Below are 15,333 nucleotides of genomic sequence, written 5' to 3'. Positions count from 1 at the left end.
GCGAGTATACAGAGGTGCCTGGGTGGCTCAGTTGGTTAAGCAGCTGCCTTTGGCTCAGGTCGTATCTCAGGGTCCTGGAACTGAGACCTGCTCAGCCGGGAGCCTGCTTCTGCCCCTTCCCCATTCCTGTGTGCACTCGCTCTGTCTTAAATAAATACATGAATTGGGACGCCTGGGTGGCTCAGTTGGTTAAGCTGCTGCCTTTGGCCTGAGTCATGATCCCAGCATCATCGAGTCCCACACTGGGCTCCTTGCTCAGTAGGGAGTCTGCTTCTTCCTCTGCCTCTGCCCGCTATTCTGTGCCTGTGCTTGCTCTCTGACAAATAAATAAATAAAATCTTTAAAAAATAAATACATGAATAAAAACAGTGGTTAAGATAGATCTAAAGAGGATTACTAAAGACTGGATTGTGTAAGAAAATGGGGTGGGAACCAGACTTTTAAAGAAAGGCAAAACAGTCAAGATAAGAAGCAAAGTGAGGTAACGGGAGTATTGCAAGCAGGATAGAAATACAAACGAAGGTACAAATGCAGGAACCAGCTATCAGTATTTTTGGAATAAGGGATTCTTGTAGCCAGGCAATAGTAAGGCCAGAGAACCAGACCTACGATCGCAAAGAGCCAGGCACAAAGTTTTATACTTTATCCTATGGACAGTGTATAGTCAGGGGTGGTTTTACACAGAGGTGGTGGTAGAAGATTTTAGAAATTTAAGATTTTGGAAAGATTAATCTGGCAACTGTGTGTAGAAGCGGTAATATCATGACTGTCGTAGGGGGATACAATGTCAAAACTCATCAAACCGCACACCTGAAACTGCTGAATTTTACTACACATAATTCATACAGCAGTAAGGCCAGTTTGAAAAAATCAACAACAAAGGGAAAAAACAGGGTTGAGTGTATTAAAAAATGCAAGCTGCCAACAAATATATAGGCTCTAAAATTCTGAACATTTGACAGCTGAGGTAAATTCAGCAGTGTGAAGCCAGCTGACTATGTTTTCTTTTTTTTTTAAGATTTTATTTATTTACTTGACAGACAGAGATCACAAGTAGGCAGAGAGGCAGGCAGAGAGAGAGGGGAAGGAGGCTCCCCGCTGAGCAGAGAGCGGGATGGGAGGCTCGATTCCAGGACCCTGAGCTCATGACCTAAGACCAAGGAAGAGACCAACCCACTGAGCCACCCAGGTGCCCCCACTCTATGCATTTCTTCCCAAGTTCAGTGACATCACACCTTTTCTCTGAAACCAGCCATGGTGGAGTATTTACACTTCAGAAATCAGCAAATGCTACAAATCAACGCTTTATTCCCCCCGGGCAGTTGTGCAACATCCACAGCACACCACTGTGCCATTTCAATACAAGGTCTAATATGAACATGGCACTGAACGAAGAGTACCTCAACATTTTCTTCTAATTCAAAATAATGACATAGTTTTGAAGCACCGTTTCTTAATTTCATCCTAAGCAGATGCTTACCAAAAAAGTATTAGGTTTAAGAGCCTAACATTTTATTAGACTGGGGAGCTAAAGCATGCCTATAAATTAAGACCGAAACCTTTGTGTGCATCTCTCAATCAAGGTTTTCTAGCTATTATGTGGTTCCCCGGGGACTAACACCAATGGATGATGATAATGCACAAAAAATTCCACCATTCACTCCATTATAGGAAAACGCTAATGGCATGGACCTATTATTGGAATATGCTTTCCTAGTTTAAACTAGTTGCATTTTAATAGAGCAAAGAGCATTTTCTAAAGAAACCCTGCCGTGAAAAGATGAACTTTTGTCTTAACAACTTTAGTTTCAAAAACTATTCACTTATAGATGCCTATTTCCCATCTCTGAAGCAAAATGGCTCACTTGTTATGTAGATTACTAAGCAATCACTTAACAATGAAGAGGTTTCTTCTTTAGAGGCTCCAGCTAACTATCTGCACAGACTCAATCTCAAAACCAGCCAAGTATACGTCTCAATATGACAGCAAATAACTGTTTGAACCTTTGCAATTTAACTTCAGAGAAATAAAAACATGCATCTCCTTCCTATTTCCCACCCCAGCTTCCAGAAGCCAACCTAGGGTTCAAGGCTGCTTCTAAGAGCTCTTGTTAAGAAATCATAGTAGGCAGGTACACCCAGAGGTACAGTGTGCTGACCACTGAGGCATGTCCGATTCTGCGATTCCTTACTTAGTTAGCAGACTTGAGTTTGTTTCAGAAGTTAAGCCCATTACTTAATTCAGAATGTTAATTCCTTATGAATAAAAGCCAATTTAACTCACCTGTATCTGAAGTACACTATTTTACTTTGGAACACGAATTCCCCTCTATACCAAGTTTCTACTAGAAAATACAAATGCATTCGGGGTGGGTTCGTTTTTTTTTCCCCCAAAGATTTTATAATTAATTATTTGAGACAGAGCAAGATCAAGCAAGAGAGCACAAGCACGGGGAGCAGCAGGGGAAGAGCGAGGCTCCCCACTGAACAGAGACTGATGTGGGGCTCGATCTCAGGACCCTAAGATCATGACATGAGCTGATGGGAGAGGCCCAACCAGCTCAGCCACCCAGGCGTCCCTGCATTCAGGGCTCTAAACTGAGATGCAAACATCATCATGTGGCCTTCCCTGTACCTAAAACCCCTATCTTAGAAGAAGGAAATTAAGACGGACGTTAAGAATTTCGGAGCATAAGGAGCATGAAGAAATGTCGGGGTGTGGGGGAGCATCGACTGGAAATGTGAGAAGAAATACATAAGGATCACCAAGGTATTATCTCCTGCCCCACAGAGAACTGGGGGTGTGGGAGGGTGGTAAGAATTCATCAGACACACACACTTTGATGAAGCACCCCCAGAGTTCTGATCAACATTCCAAATGAAGAGCTGCAGCTTTAGGGAGGGGCTGCCAGGCCAGAAAGAACATACAAGGATCCGTTAAAGCCCCAGGCCTGTCCACTGAGCATTTTTTGGCACCATAAACCCCGGTCCAAGGATCGTTTCCTTTCACCACTATCCTTAGGCTTTTTTAACTGCCCCAGAAGAGTAGAAATTAGAACCCCCCCAAAAGAAAGAAAGACATACCTGTGGCCCTATTTCTTTACTAATGCTTACCATTCTTCAAAATGTCCAAGCTCTGATGTGTAATGTACGGTTTAAGAGCTGGGGACAAAGGTATAAAACACACAGGATCTACCCTCCAAGGAGCAGCTTAACAAGGGGGGCGTGAAGGAGCTGAAGCCACACACACAGAGCAAGTGTGATTATGAAGTGATTATGAAGTGAAACTGCTCATGGCCGAAACCAAGAATGCTACTGGAGCACCCACAAGACAGGAAGAGGACCTACAGCAGATATGGAGATGGGTGTGGGAGTTCCAGGATGGCTCTGAGGACAATGCAAAGCTTGAGGTGAATACTGAAGAATAAAGGCAACTTAGCCAGAAGAAACAGGGCCCTGCAGAACCACCAGCCACTGTCCTCTGAGAGGCTGGTCACCTGCAGGGAGGGTGCAGCTCCCCATCTTGGGCCTTCACCATAGGAAGGATGACTGAGCCCCTCCCTCTCTATGAAAAGGACCCTCTATACCCAGGTTGGGCTTTAAACCACAGGCACTGAAGAGCAAGTAAGAGGCTTTAAGCAGGAAGTGGCAGGATCGGATGCACTAAAAACAGGATCAGTCTAGCAGCAAAATGAACAGTAGGCTGAAAGGAGACAGAGACTAGCCACAGGGCGCCCTGAAGCTGAGATGATCTGTAACAGTCCAGGCAGAACAGAAGGGCCTGAATAAAGCAGTGGTGCTAGTGGTGGAGAGAAGAGGGGAGAGTAAAGATCCCAAGGAGGCAAAACACATAGAATAGGAGTTAAGGGATCATTCAGGTTTCCCACTTGGGTAACAGATGAATGAAAACACACACACACACACGCACCCTTAGTCTGACTTGGGAGGATGTAACATAGAAATCGGTATCACACACGTTAAAGTGTTCGGGAGCAGTTAGGATACTTTTGGAGAGAAGTCTGAAAGACAGGAAGCTGTATCAACCTAGAGTTTGGGAAACAACTCATCTCAATCATTTTATCATAAAAGCGGTTACCTGAAAAGAAGACTAAGGATGAAGCCTCTGGGAAAACCAACCTTTAATAAATCTACATCAACATACAGCTAGGACACTGCATTCAGACATTTTGCCCACTAATTCAAGACAGTGACGGGGATGCAAGGCACCCTGGACTTTAGGGAAATGGGCTTCAGAAAAAAACCAAATAGTGATAGTCTATCCACAGAGGCTCTGAAAAGGAAGAATGCTCCGGAGGGAGGTGAGTGTCTCAGAAAAGGATCCCAGAGGTCAGTCTTGGGTGATCCTCATGAGGAAGAGAGATTGAGACCAAGGCAAGACTTTCCAGTGAAACAGAATGGAGTTAGGCCTTGGTCTTTAGGCCATGGTCTATCAACTATGGCACTGTGGGTTTTTGTAAATTAAGCTGTTTTTTTGTGGGTTTGTTTTTTTTTTTTTTTTTTTGAAGATTTTATTTATTTATTTGACAGAGAGAGACACAGTGAGAGAGGGAACATAAGCAGGGGGAGTAGGAGACAGAGAAGCAGGCTTCCGCTGAGTAGGGAGCCTGATGCAGGGCTTGATGCAGGACCCTGGGATCGTGACCAGAGCTGAAGGCAGATGCTTAATGACTGAGCCATCCAGGCACCCCTGTAAATAAAGTTTTATTGTACCATGCCAAACCCATCCATTTATGTATTACTGAGAGCCGCTTCTGTGCTCCAACAGCTGAATTGCAGAGTTGCAAAAAAGACCATAATGGCCCACAAAGCCTAAAATATTTACGATTTGGCCCTTTATATAGTGTTTTTGGCCCACCCCTCCTTTAATCAATAACCCCTGGGCAAAGCCCATCCCTAATTCCTACCTCAGTTTCTTCATTTGAAACAAGAAGTACGCCAGCTCCCGGCTCAGCAGGGGAACCTGCTTCTCCCTCTCTGCCTCTTCCCTCCACAATAAATAAATGCAACGAGAACTCAGAAGCCTCATGAAGACTGGTATTATCAAAGTCATTCATTTAAATTTATGTTCAACCCTTAAAAAATGATGTGGGAGGGGCACCTGGGTGACTCAGTGGCTTAAAGCCTCTGCCTTTGGCTCAGGTCACGATTCCAGGGTCCTGGGGTCAAGCCCAGCATCAGGCTCTCTGCTCAGCAGGAAGCCTGCTTCCCTCCTCTCTCTGCCTGCTTCTCTGCCTACTTGTAATCTCCGTCTGTGAAATAAATAAATAAAATCTTTTTTAAAAATGTTGTGCAATACAACCATGTTTCTAATTAAAGTTAAGGTTTTAAAGTATATAAAAATTCACAACATATACTTTGAGGACACAGTATTTAAATTACAACTCAATTTACTGATTCCAATGACTACAAAATAAAGGGAACCCCAATCTTAACCTTAAATCCGATTCAGAATGTTATACCACACTCTACTCCAATAAGCACTCACCTCGTCAAAGACTTTGATAATAGAAGAGATGGATGGACCATAAAGCAGGTTAAATCACTCCCATCTCTACCACGACTGTCGTCATTTCTTGAACACCTACCATGTCCAGGTAACTACGCTGAGCCCCTAACGCCCATCTGTCTCATTTAAAAGCCCTACAAGGAGGGCACACACACATTTCTACAGATGAGGAAACTGAGTCTTTGAGAAATTAAGAGCCTCATCTCGTATCACCCAGTAGAGTGAATGTGAGAACTGACAGCTGGTCCAGCCACAGTCAGAACCAACTGTGACCTAGAGCCTCTGTCACCCTCAACTGCATACCTTATCTGTGTTACCTGCACTAAGGCAGAGAACATCCGCAGACACTACACGGATCCTGGAAACAACCAGGGACACGGTTATCTGCTTCTCTTCCTCCTCAGAACTCAGGGTAGGTCTTGAACTGGCTTTGCTATCACAGGCGCCAAGAAGGGGAAGCGTATCAGCTGTCCTAGTGGGCTCTGGCCTCAGAACCACCACCAGGTACAAGCACCTGCTGCCAGCAGACGATGTATTCTGGTTTCCAAAGCACATATGAACTTTTTAAACAACGCTGTCTATAAATTGAGAGCAGCCAGCACCAGAAATAAAAAGATCTTGGTAAATCAGATATTAGAGTAATGTGCTCTAAGAGGTAATATAATACACTGAGTCAGTGGAAAGAATACAGGCTTTCACTTCAACCTGACCCAGGTTTGAATTCTGGTTTCCGCACCAGCCTATGGCAGTAACTTATCTTCTGGGAGCCCTCTCCCTTGGGGAAATAAGACCACCCTCCTTTCCACGAGGTCTGGGGAAGTATCAGCACTGCTGTGTACTAAGTAGGTTTAGAGTAGGATGGCCCAAGTTTATCACCCAGCCCTGCAACTTACTTGGCAATGAGACTGGGGCCTAAGCCTCAGGTTTCTCATCTGTAAAACAGGAAGAATGACAACAGGATCTGCATCTCAGGGTTACTGAGGACTGAGAAGATCTCTGAAGTGCTGAAAGCACAGTGCCTGGCACACACAGTAAGCACCTGAAGAGGCTTATCATCAGTTTACCTTACAGACCGACTGACAATTCCACTTCCAGCCCTCCTGGAACTGACCTTCGGGGGAGCAGTATCTTTCCCTGAGGCTATGAAAGTAACTTTTATAGCTTTAAAGGGGTGGGAGAAACACATTTCAAGAAAAAAAAAAAGGATGGTTTGGTTCTATTCTGTTAAATGGTATGAAGTTTTCTTCATCTGCTGCCTCAAACTTCAAAATAAGTAGTAAATAATACTACTGGTGCTTTCAGGCAGGCAATGTCCCTAACCTCCAAACAGAACAAGACTATTTTTTCCCACATATGGTTTTCAGAGCACCAGAAACAAACACTGGAAGGGCATCTGCTAAGCAGCAGAATTTTAACTCTTTGCAACAACCTACCACCTGTGGCCAAAGCCCAAGCCAACAGGCTAAGAGACCCAAACCCCAGTCTGCCTGTCTTTCAAAAGAACTCTCCAATCCCCAAAAGAGTAACCTTTGAGCCTCACCCCCCACTTCCAAAGCCATAAATATACTGAGTTCCAGAGTTTTCTTTCAATTATGAGTTCTGGATTTAGAAACAGATCAAAGGCAATGCAAAGATTATCTATAATAATAATAATAATAAAAATTCCTTGTCCTTTGCCAGCCTAAATCCATCCAGCTAAAATGTGCCTTTTACACCAAGTTCAATTATTAATTGACCTCTGACTCACAGAAGGTTTCCTCTGGTAAAAAGTTTTCAGTTTGTATTCCTGCACCTGTTAATTTTTCTTCAAATGACTTAATCTTTTCTTTTCTTTTTTTAAATAAGAGGCAGATAATTACATTTATTTCATCCAGGACTCTAAGACTCTAAACAAACTTTTAACGGGCACTATAACTGGCTTAACACAGAAGTTCTCTGCCATTAAACATATCCAGGTCAAGGGGGTTACAAGAAAAATAGGGAAACAGTCTTCTGACACAAAGCACTGGCTTTACCTACCAGAGAAATTAACATGCTTAGATTATATAGATCTTAACAGATTTGCTTTAAATTTCCCAGTCATTTGCTACGGAATCACAAGTGATAAAGTTCTGTGCTGCTCACTTTTTAGAAACCATTCATTCTCAAGTTTTAACAGAACGGTTTCTTTTCCCCCTAAAAAAAGAAAGCCCCACCAAAAATCAAATTCAGGACAAGAACCAGCCTCTCCAACACTGTTCAACAGTCTAGGTTAAGATTTGCAAGCCTTACTTTTGTTTTGAAAGCTAAGGAGAAGGAACATAGCTTTCATTCCTGGGGCAATGGAAATAGATGGAGGCTTCAAGGTTATACAGCGCACACAGAAAACATCCTGTCCACCTGCCTTGCATACTGCTTGCATGCTCACAGCTAATGGCCAAACCACCTGCAAAAGTCTCATTTGCTCAGTCCCACATGTTGCCCACAAATTCAAGATGATGCCCTTTCATTTTGTTTATTTTAGAAACAGTCACCTTGTATCCAACTGATCCGGCCCACTTTCTGCTGCCAAGATGTTAACATGTATTACATCTGCCAAAGGCAGGAAGTAAATACAACACAGGACAGACCCTTCATATCCCTAATTCCTTCCCCACCTGCTGAACTGTGTGTGTCCGAGGCTGGGTGGGTTACAGGAGATGACAAGGCTGAGAGAACCAACATTGGGGGGGGGGGGGTGTGGTTGGGCTTTTCTGAGAGGCAAGGGTACAGGCAGGAATGGGCAATACAAATTTGTTCAATTCTTTTAACCCCAGGCATGGTGCTCTCAGAAGCCTTCTCCCTGGATTAAGTCCTACACTAATAAAAAAAAAAAAGTCTTTTAGAGATACCATGGAGGGATGTGGGTACCTTTTTGTTTTTTTAAGTTTTTTCATTTATTTATTTGACACAGAGAAATAGAGTACAAGCAGGAGGAAGGGCAGAAGAGGGAGAAGTAGGCTCCCCACTGAGCAGAGTGTCTGATGCAGGGCTCGATCCCTGAGCTGAAGGCAGATGCTTAACTGACTAAGCCACCCAGCTACCCAGCCACCCCGGGTGTGGGTATTTTTAAAAAGCATCAAGGAAGTAGGAACAACTTCAACTCTGAAAGGTAAAGTTTAGAAGAGCTCTTTTTAAAAAAGCTACTTGCATATGATTTTCCTAAATTAAAAATAACATCAGTCAACTGCGTGGCTCAGTTGGTTAAACATCAGCTTAGGTCATGATCTTGGGGTCCTGGGATCAAGCCCTGCATCTGGCTGGTTCCCTGCTCATCAGGGAGTCTGCTTCTCCCTCTCGCTCTGCCCTCACCCCACTCATGCTTGCTCACGCTCCCGCTAAGGAGCAAGTAAAATCTTAAAATAAATAAATAAACACATAAAAATAATTATATAAATATAATATATATATATATATATATAATCTATGTAGTACTCAATGTTGCCTCAGCATCTCAATGAACATACCATTTGAATACTCTCCTTAACAAACCTAAGTGTAAGATTCATTACCAAGAGCTAAAACTATTTACTGTTCTGTGCTATACACGTAACATTTATTCTCTTAAGGCACTGAGAGTTTCAAAATCCTACAACTACCTCCAACCTAGTCTCTAATGCTTCTATTTAAATTATGTGCTGCTGGTCTCAACTTTCATGCCTTACAGACAGACAAATGCTTCTATTAAAAAGAACTGGCAGAAGGATGCCGGGCAAGCTCAGCTGGTAGACCATGCAACTCTTGATCTAACATAAGTGAGTTCAAGACCCACAGTGGGCAAAGAGATTACTTTTAAAAAGAAAAAACGGACTGGCAGCTCAGGAATGCCAAAGGCAGCAAGGACAGTTCATATCATCAACTACACACACACCGCTGATAAACAAGAAGCACTCAAGCTTTTTGTAAGAATTTCGTACAACTATATTCACACTTCCTATGATGTATCTAGCAAAGATAAAAAATACCCTCTATGATGGATAAGGTCCAAAACCACAAATCTTTAAAATTACCAAACCTACACACATCTATCCCAATCTGACAATAGACAAAATATTTTCTAATACGAAGACGACCATCTGCTGTCCCACCTCAGACCAAGCAGTGTAGATGAGAGCTAATGCATCACAGGCTACAGGCTCCAACCATTTCTACTTTAGAAAGAAATGACCAACTCCAGTTTAAAAGAAAAGTATTATCTACTTGTTTCAAAAGGGCATATTAACTAAGAGCCAAACTAATGAACTTGAAACTGAAATAGAAACAAAAGACTGACTGAACATAATCTTTAAAATACCAAAATCCATACCTACACCTAAAAAAATAATTTCCTGTTAATACCTTGCTTAAAAGCTTCACCAAGGACTCCTCGTGCCTGCGGAAAAAAACTTCCTCAGCCTGCCCACACGTCTGCAGCATCTCGTCTGCTTCTGCCCTGGCCTTTCCAATCCCAGGACTCTATGCACATTCAGTAACACTATTAAGTTCTTTGAATGATGTGGTTTTACAGCTCTATGCCTTTGCCTAGTTCCTTCCTCTCCATCGGTAATGTCCCCTCAACTTTGTGTGCTGTCTGGAAATGCCTACTCATCTTTCAGGACCAAGGTCAACTTTCATCTCTTGCAAGAGCCACTTTTCCAAGTGGGCTGCACATTACTCTCCCTCCTCTGTGTCCCTCTGCCACTCACAAATGGACAAAGTTCACCTCTCTGTCCTAGAACACAAGAGCCACGTCTTGCTTTTCTTGGTAGCATCTTTACTGCTTTGCAAGAGTCTGACAGAGAAAAGGCACTCAAAATAATCTGATTAGAAAACAGACTGAAAAAATGTTGGCATACCATTTCACATCCATCAGATTAGCAAATATTAGAAAGCCAGACAATTAAGTGTTGGTGTGGATATGAATAAACAGGTCTCAAAGAGATGTAGTGTTTTGGGTGCCTGGGTTGCTCAGTCGTTAAGCGTCTGTCTTCGGCTCAGGTCATGATCCCAGGGTCCTGGGACTGAGGCCCACTTCGAGCTCCATGCTTGGCAGGAAGCGTGCTTCTCCCTCTCCCACTCCCACTCCCCTTGCTTGTGTTCCCTCTGTCTCTGTCAAAAAAAAAAAAAAAAATCTTCTGGAAAAAAAAAAAAACTATTTTTTGGTTTTTTTTGGTAAAACCACTTTAAAGAGTAATTTTTTTTCCCCTTAAAACTCTAGCAAAGCTGAAGATGTACACCATTAAGACTAGCAATTCTGCTTCAGGGTATCCACATTAGGTCATTGTTTCTCAAATGTGGGTCCCAATAAGCACTAAAAAGAGAGGATATATACATACCTCAAAGATGCATCTCTCACATTTTATGGCTAATTTTTTCAGCTAAATACTTTTTAAATTATCTTTGTAAAACTGTAGTTGGGCGCCTGGGTGGCTCAATCCTTAAGCATCTGCCTTCGGCTCAGGTCATGATTCCGGGGTCCTGGGATGGAGTCCCGCATAGGGCTCCCTGCTTGGCCGGGAGCCTGCTGCTTCCCCTGTTTGTGCCCTCTTTATCTCCCCCCACTTTCAAATAAATAAATAAAATATTTCAAAACTGTAGTTTCCAGGGGCGCCTGGGTGGCTCAGCGGGTTAAAGCCTCTGCCTTCGGCTCAGGTCATGATCCCAGGGTCCTGGGATCGAGCCCCACATCGGGCTCTCTGCTCACCAGGGAACCTGCTTTCTCCTCTCTCTCTGCCTGCCTGCCTGCCTGCCTACTTGTGATCTCTGTCAAATAAATAAATAAAATCTTTAAAAAAAAAAAAAGAGAGAGAGAGAAAGGAATTCCAGAAAGCAAAAAATGGGGAGTAGAATCAGAGAAGACTACACAGGGGGTTTCAATATACCTACAGGTCTTCTCTCTTTCTAAAATATTTCTGAAGCAGATATGGCAAAATGTTAAGATTTGACAAAAGTGAATAATGGATTCTCTTCTATTATCCTCAACCTATTTCCTCATAATATTTGTTGTGGTACTCAAAATATTTCACCATTTAAAAAATTTTTTAGGGATGCCTGGGTGGCTCAGTCATTAGTTTTAACGTCATGACCTGCCTTTGGCTCAGGTCATAATCTCAGGGTCCCAAGATCAAGTCCCACGTCAGGCTCCCTGCTCAGGGTGAGCCTGCTTCTCCCTCTCCCTCTGCCTGCTGCTCCCCCTGCCATGCTCTCTCTCTTTCTTTATTTATTAAATACATAAAATCTTTAAAAAATAATAAATTTAAAAAAATCTTTTTAAGGGGCGCCTGAGTGACTCCGTTGGTTAAACCACTGCCTTCAGCTCAGGTCATGATCCTGGAGCCCAGGATCGAGTCCTGCATTGGGCTCCCTGCTCAGTGGGGGGTCTGCTTCTCCATCCTACCCTCTCTCCTCTCATTCTCTCTCTCTCTCAAGTAAACAAAATCTTTTAAAAAAAATCTTTAATGAGGAAATACTAGAACACATCAAAAATAAATAAAACAAAACTCCATCTTGAAAATGTCCTGGTGTCTACCATTCCAAATCAATACATAGTCCACGTTATTTTTTTCTTGAGCTAACTTTTGAGTGGTTGCATGTCAGACCTTCTGTAAAACCCTAGGTACACAATCTCACTTCACTGGCACAATGCCCTCTGTGTACTATTATTTTTCTATCAGGCTACCTACATCACTGTCTTAGTCTTTAATCCTGAGGGTCCAATTATGCTCACCACTCCACATTTTCTGAGGGCAGAAAAAAGAATTAATCTATTTCCGAAATATTGTAATGTGGCTTCAAATCAACAGGGTTTCTTCTGTTGAACTCTGTGAATCCAAAGAATCTATTCCAAAGCTTCACCCAAATGAAATTTTACTAATGTACCATATACTTCACAGTTTGTGTAAAATTTATGTATATACAACAAAAGCTAATCTAGCCTCCACTCTTAAAAAAAAAAAAAAAATCAATGAACTGGGGCCACCTTAAATATATGCTATATAAATTGCTAATCTTTTTTTTTTTTTAAGGGGGTTGCTATTGGGGCACATGGGTGGCTCAGTTAAACAACTGACTCGATTTCAGCTCTGGTCCTGATCTCAGGGTTGAGAGATCAAGCCCCACCCCTTTGCTCCCAGGCTCACTGCTCAGCGGAGAAATCTGCTTGAGTGTCTCTCTCCCTCTACCCCTCCCCCACAGGCATGCCTGTGTATAGAGGTTCACGTGTTCTAATGATCTTCAGATAAAATGGACAGCTGTAACAGCCAATTTAAACTCTAAAAGCTTAGTTTATGAATCACCAGAATGTGTGGAAAAATATTTTCCCCACTAGGATAACATGAGTTTTAAAGCAATCGTTTTGGCATTAACTTTGTCTTTCTAATATTGTTTAGAGTAAGAGTATATATGCTTTACTCTGAAAATGGATAAATTAACAATTTCATCACTTGAATATTTCCACTATGGAAAAAAATCACATGATACCAGCAAAATTATTGTTAATATCCTCTAATGTGATAATGGTACTACTGTGCTTGCAGAGGGAAAGTCCTGACTCTTTGAAGGGTTGTGCTAAAGTGTTTAAGCAGAAATATGGTATTTGCAACTTACCTGGAAAAGGCTCAACTAAAAATCTGTATGATAAAGCAAATGTAGTAAAATATTTATTGAGTCTACATGGTGGGAAGACAGTTATTCGTTTATTTTATTTTTTCCACTTTTATGTATCTCAGATTTTTCATAGTAAACTATAAAGAAAAATTTCCAGTCACTATCTGTTGAACAAAAAACTTAGTAATGCCAACATTATGCAATTCTATCTAAATTACCCTCATCAACCAACTTCGAGAAAATGAAGTTTTCTCTGCTTTTGTAGTTTTACTCATAATAATGTGGCAACTGAAAGAGAAAGTTCTGTAATCTGGGAAAGTTAAAGGCCTACCACTACATTTTAACCAGTAAATATTACCTGCCAGTAGCTCTGGCTTATTAATCCATAACTTAAAGTAGCCTGGCCAAACTTAAGACTCTTTTTACTTGATTTGAAGTTATGCAGTAATTTAGAAAAATCATGAAACTGTTACCGATTTCCTCAAATAATAGCATTTCCAACTAATAAACCAACTTCAGTGACAGGATCTGTAACTGGGACACCTGAGTGGCTCAGTCAGTTCAGCATATGCCTTCACTGCAGGTCATGATCCCGAGGTCCTGGGATCCAGCCCTGTGTTTGGCTCCCACTCAGCAGGTAGTCTGCTTCCTTCTGCTTCTCCCCCACCATGCTCTTTCTTTCTCACTTGTGCTCTCTCTCAAATAAAATCTTTAAAAAGTATGGGCACCTCCGTGCTCAGACGGTTGAGCATCTGCCTTTGGCTTGGGTCATGATCCCGGGGTGCTGGGTTTCCTGCTCAGAGGGGAGCTTGCTTCTCCCTCTGCCTCTGTCTCTCATGAATAAAGAAAAAAAATAATAAAAATAATTAAAGAAAAAAATCTTTAAAAATTAATATAAATACATACATACGGACATCCTGGGATCACATCCCACACAGGGACCCTGCTTCTCCCTCTCCCCCCTGCTCCCTGCCCTCCTGTTCTTTCTTGCTCTGTCTCAAATTTTTTAAAATCTTAATTAATTAATTAAAACATGGAAGCAACCTGAAATCTATTGTTCATTCATAACACCAGGAATCAGGGAACAAAGATGAAAGAGAAATCAGATCTTAAAATTATAGATTTTCAGAGAATTCTTTGTTTTTTAAGGATTTATTTATTTTTTGAGAGGGAGAGCAGGGGAGGGGTAAGGAGAGGGGGAAGAAAAGAAGCAGACTCCCCACTAAGTGGGGAGACGTCGCATGTGGGGCTTGACCTCAAGACCCTGAGATCATGACCTGAGCTGAAATAAAGAGTCGGATGCTCAACTGCCGGAGCCCCGACTGAGCCCCCACCCAGGGCCCCGTTTCAGAGAATTTTAACAATGACCTTGTCCCACTTACTAAACCATACTACCCCCTCACGACATACCCTACATGAAAAACGGAACTGAAACATGACATGGGTGAACCACAAGTCCCCCTCTCCTAAAATATACAGGGAACAGATAACTCACCCCACCAGACAATATCAGAAGGCATTAACTTGGCAGTTCCCCATTAACAGATAAGGACTGTAACATCTTGCTTTAATTCCACCATCGGTAATAATGGTAACTGATTTATTCATAGTCGAAGTATGACTTAAACATGGTAAACAAAGCATTTGAATTCTCAAGTGAGCAGGTGATCAGCTAACACTGAATAGTGTTAGTTTTTTGTTTTTTTTTTTCAAGATTTTATTTATTATTTGACAGAGAGAGAGGGAACACAAGCACAGAGATTGGGAGAGGGAGAAGCAGGCTTCCCACCAAGCAGGGAGCCCAATGTGAGGCTTGATCCCAGGAATCCTGGGATCATGATCTGAGCCAAAGGCAGATGTTTAACCAACTGAGCCATCCAGGCGCCCCTGAATAACTGTACTTTCATAATCCTTCAATTAATCCCACAGATCCATTTTTTAAAATTATACTTTACTTTGTTTAAAATTTCATTTATTTTTGGACAGAGGGAGAGAGATCACAAGTAGGCTGAGAGGCAGGCAATAAAAGAGGTTCAAGAAGCAGGCTCCCTGATGAGCAGAGAGCCCGATGTGGGGCTCAATCCCAGGACCCTGAGATCACAAACCAAGACGAAGACAGAGGCTCAACCCATTGAGCCACCCAGGTGCCCCTCTTCTTTTTTTTTTTTTTTTTTTAAGATTTTATTTATTTATTTGACAGAGAG

General features: G+C 42.2%; 1 protein-coding gene across 2 annotated transcripts in view; it reads right to left on the bottom strand.

Moving 5' to 3' along the window:
- Positions 1 to 15,333, bottom strand: part of UBE2H (ubiquitin conjugating enzyme E2 H) — a 102,969-nt gene that overhangs the window by 62,960 nt on the left and 24,676 nt on the right. The window lies entirely within an intron of this gene.

Source organism: Mustela nigripes, chromosome 4, assembly GCF_022355385.1.
Source record: "Mustela nigripes isolate SB6536 chromosome 4, MUSNIG.SB6536, whole genome shotgun sequence".
NCBI classification, from domain to species: domain Eukaryota; kingdom Metazoa; phylum Chordata; class Mammalia; order Carnivora; family Mustelidae; genus Mustela; species Mustela nigripes.
The sequence above is the reverse complement of the archived record's forward strand: the minus strand, read 5'-3'. Positions and strand labels throughout refer to the sequence as shown.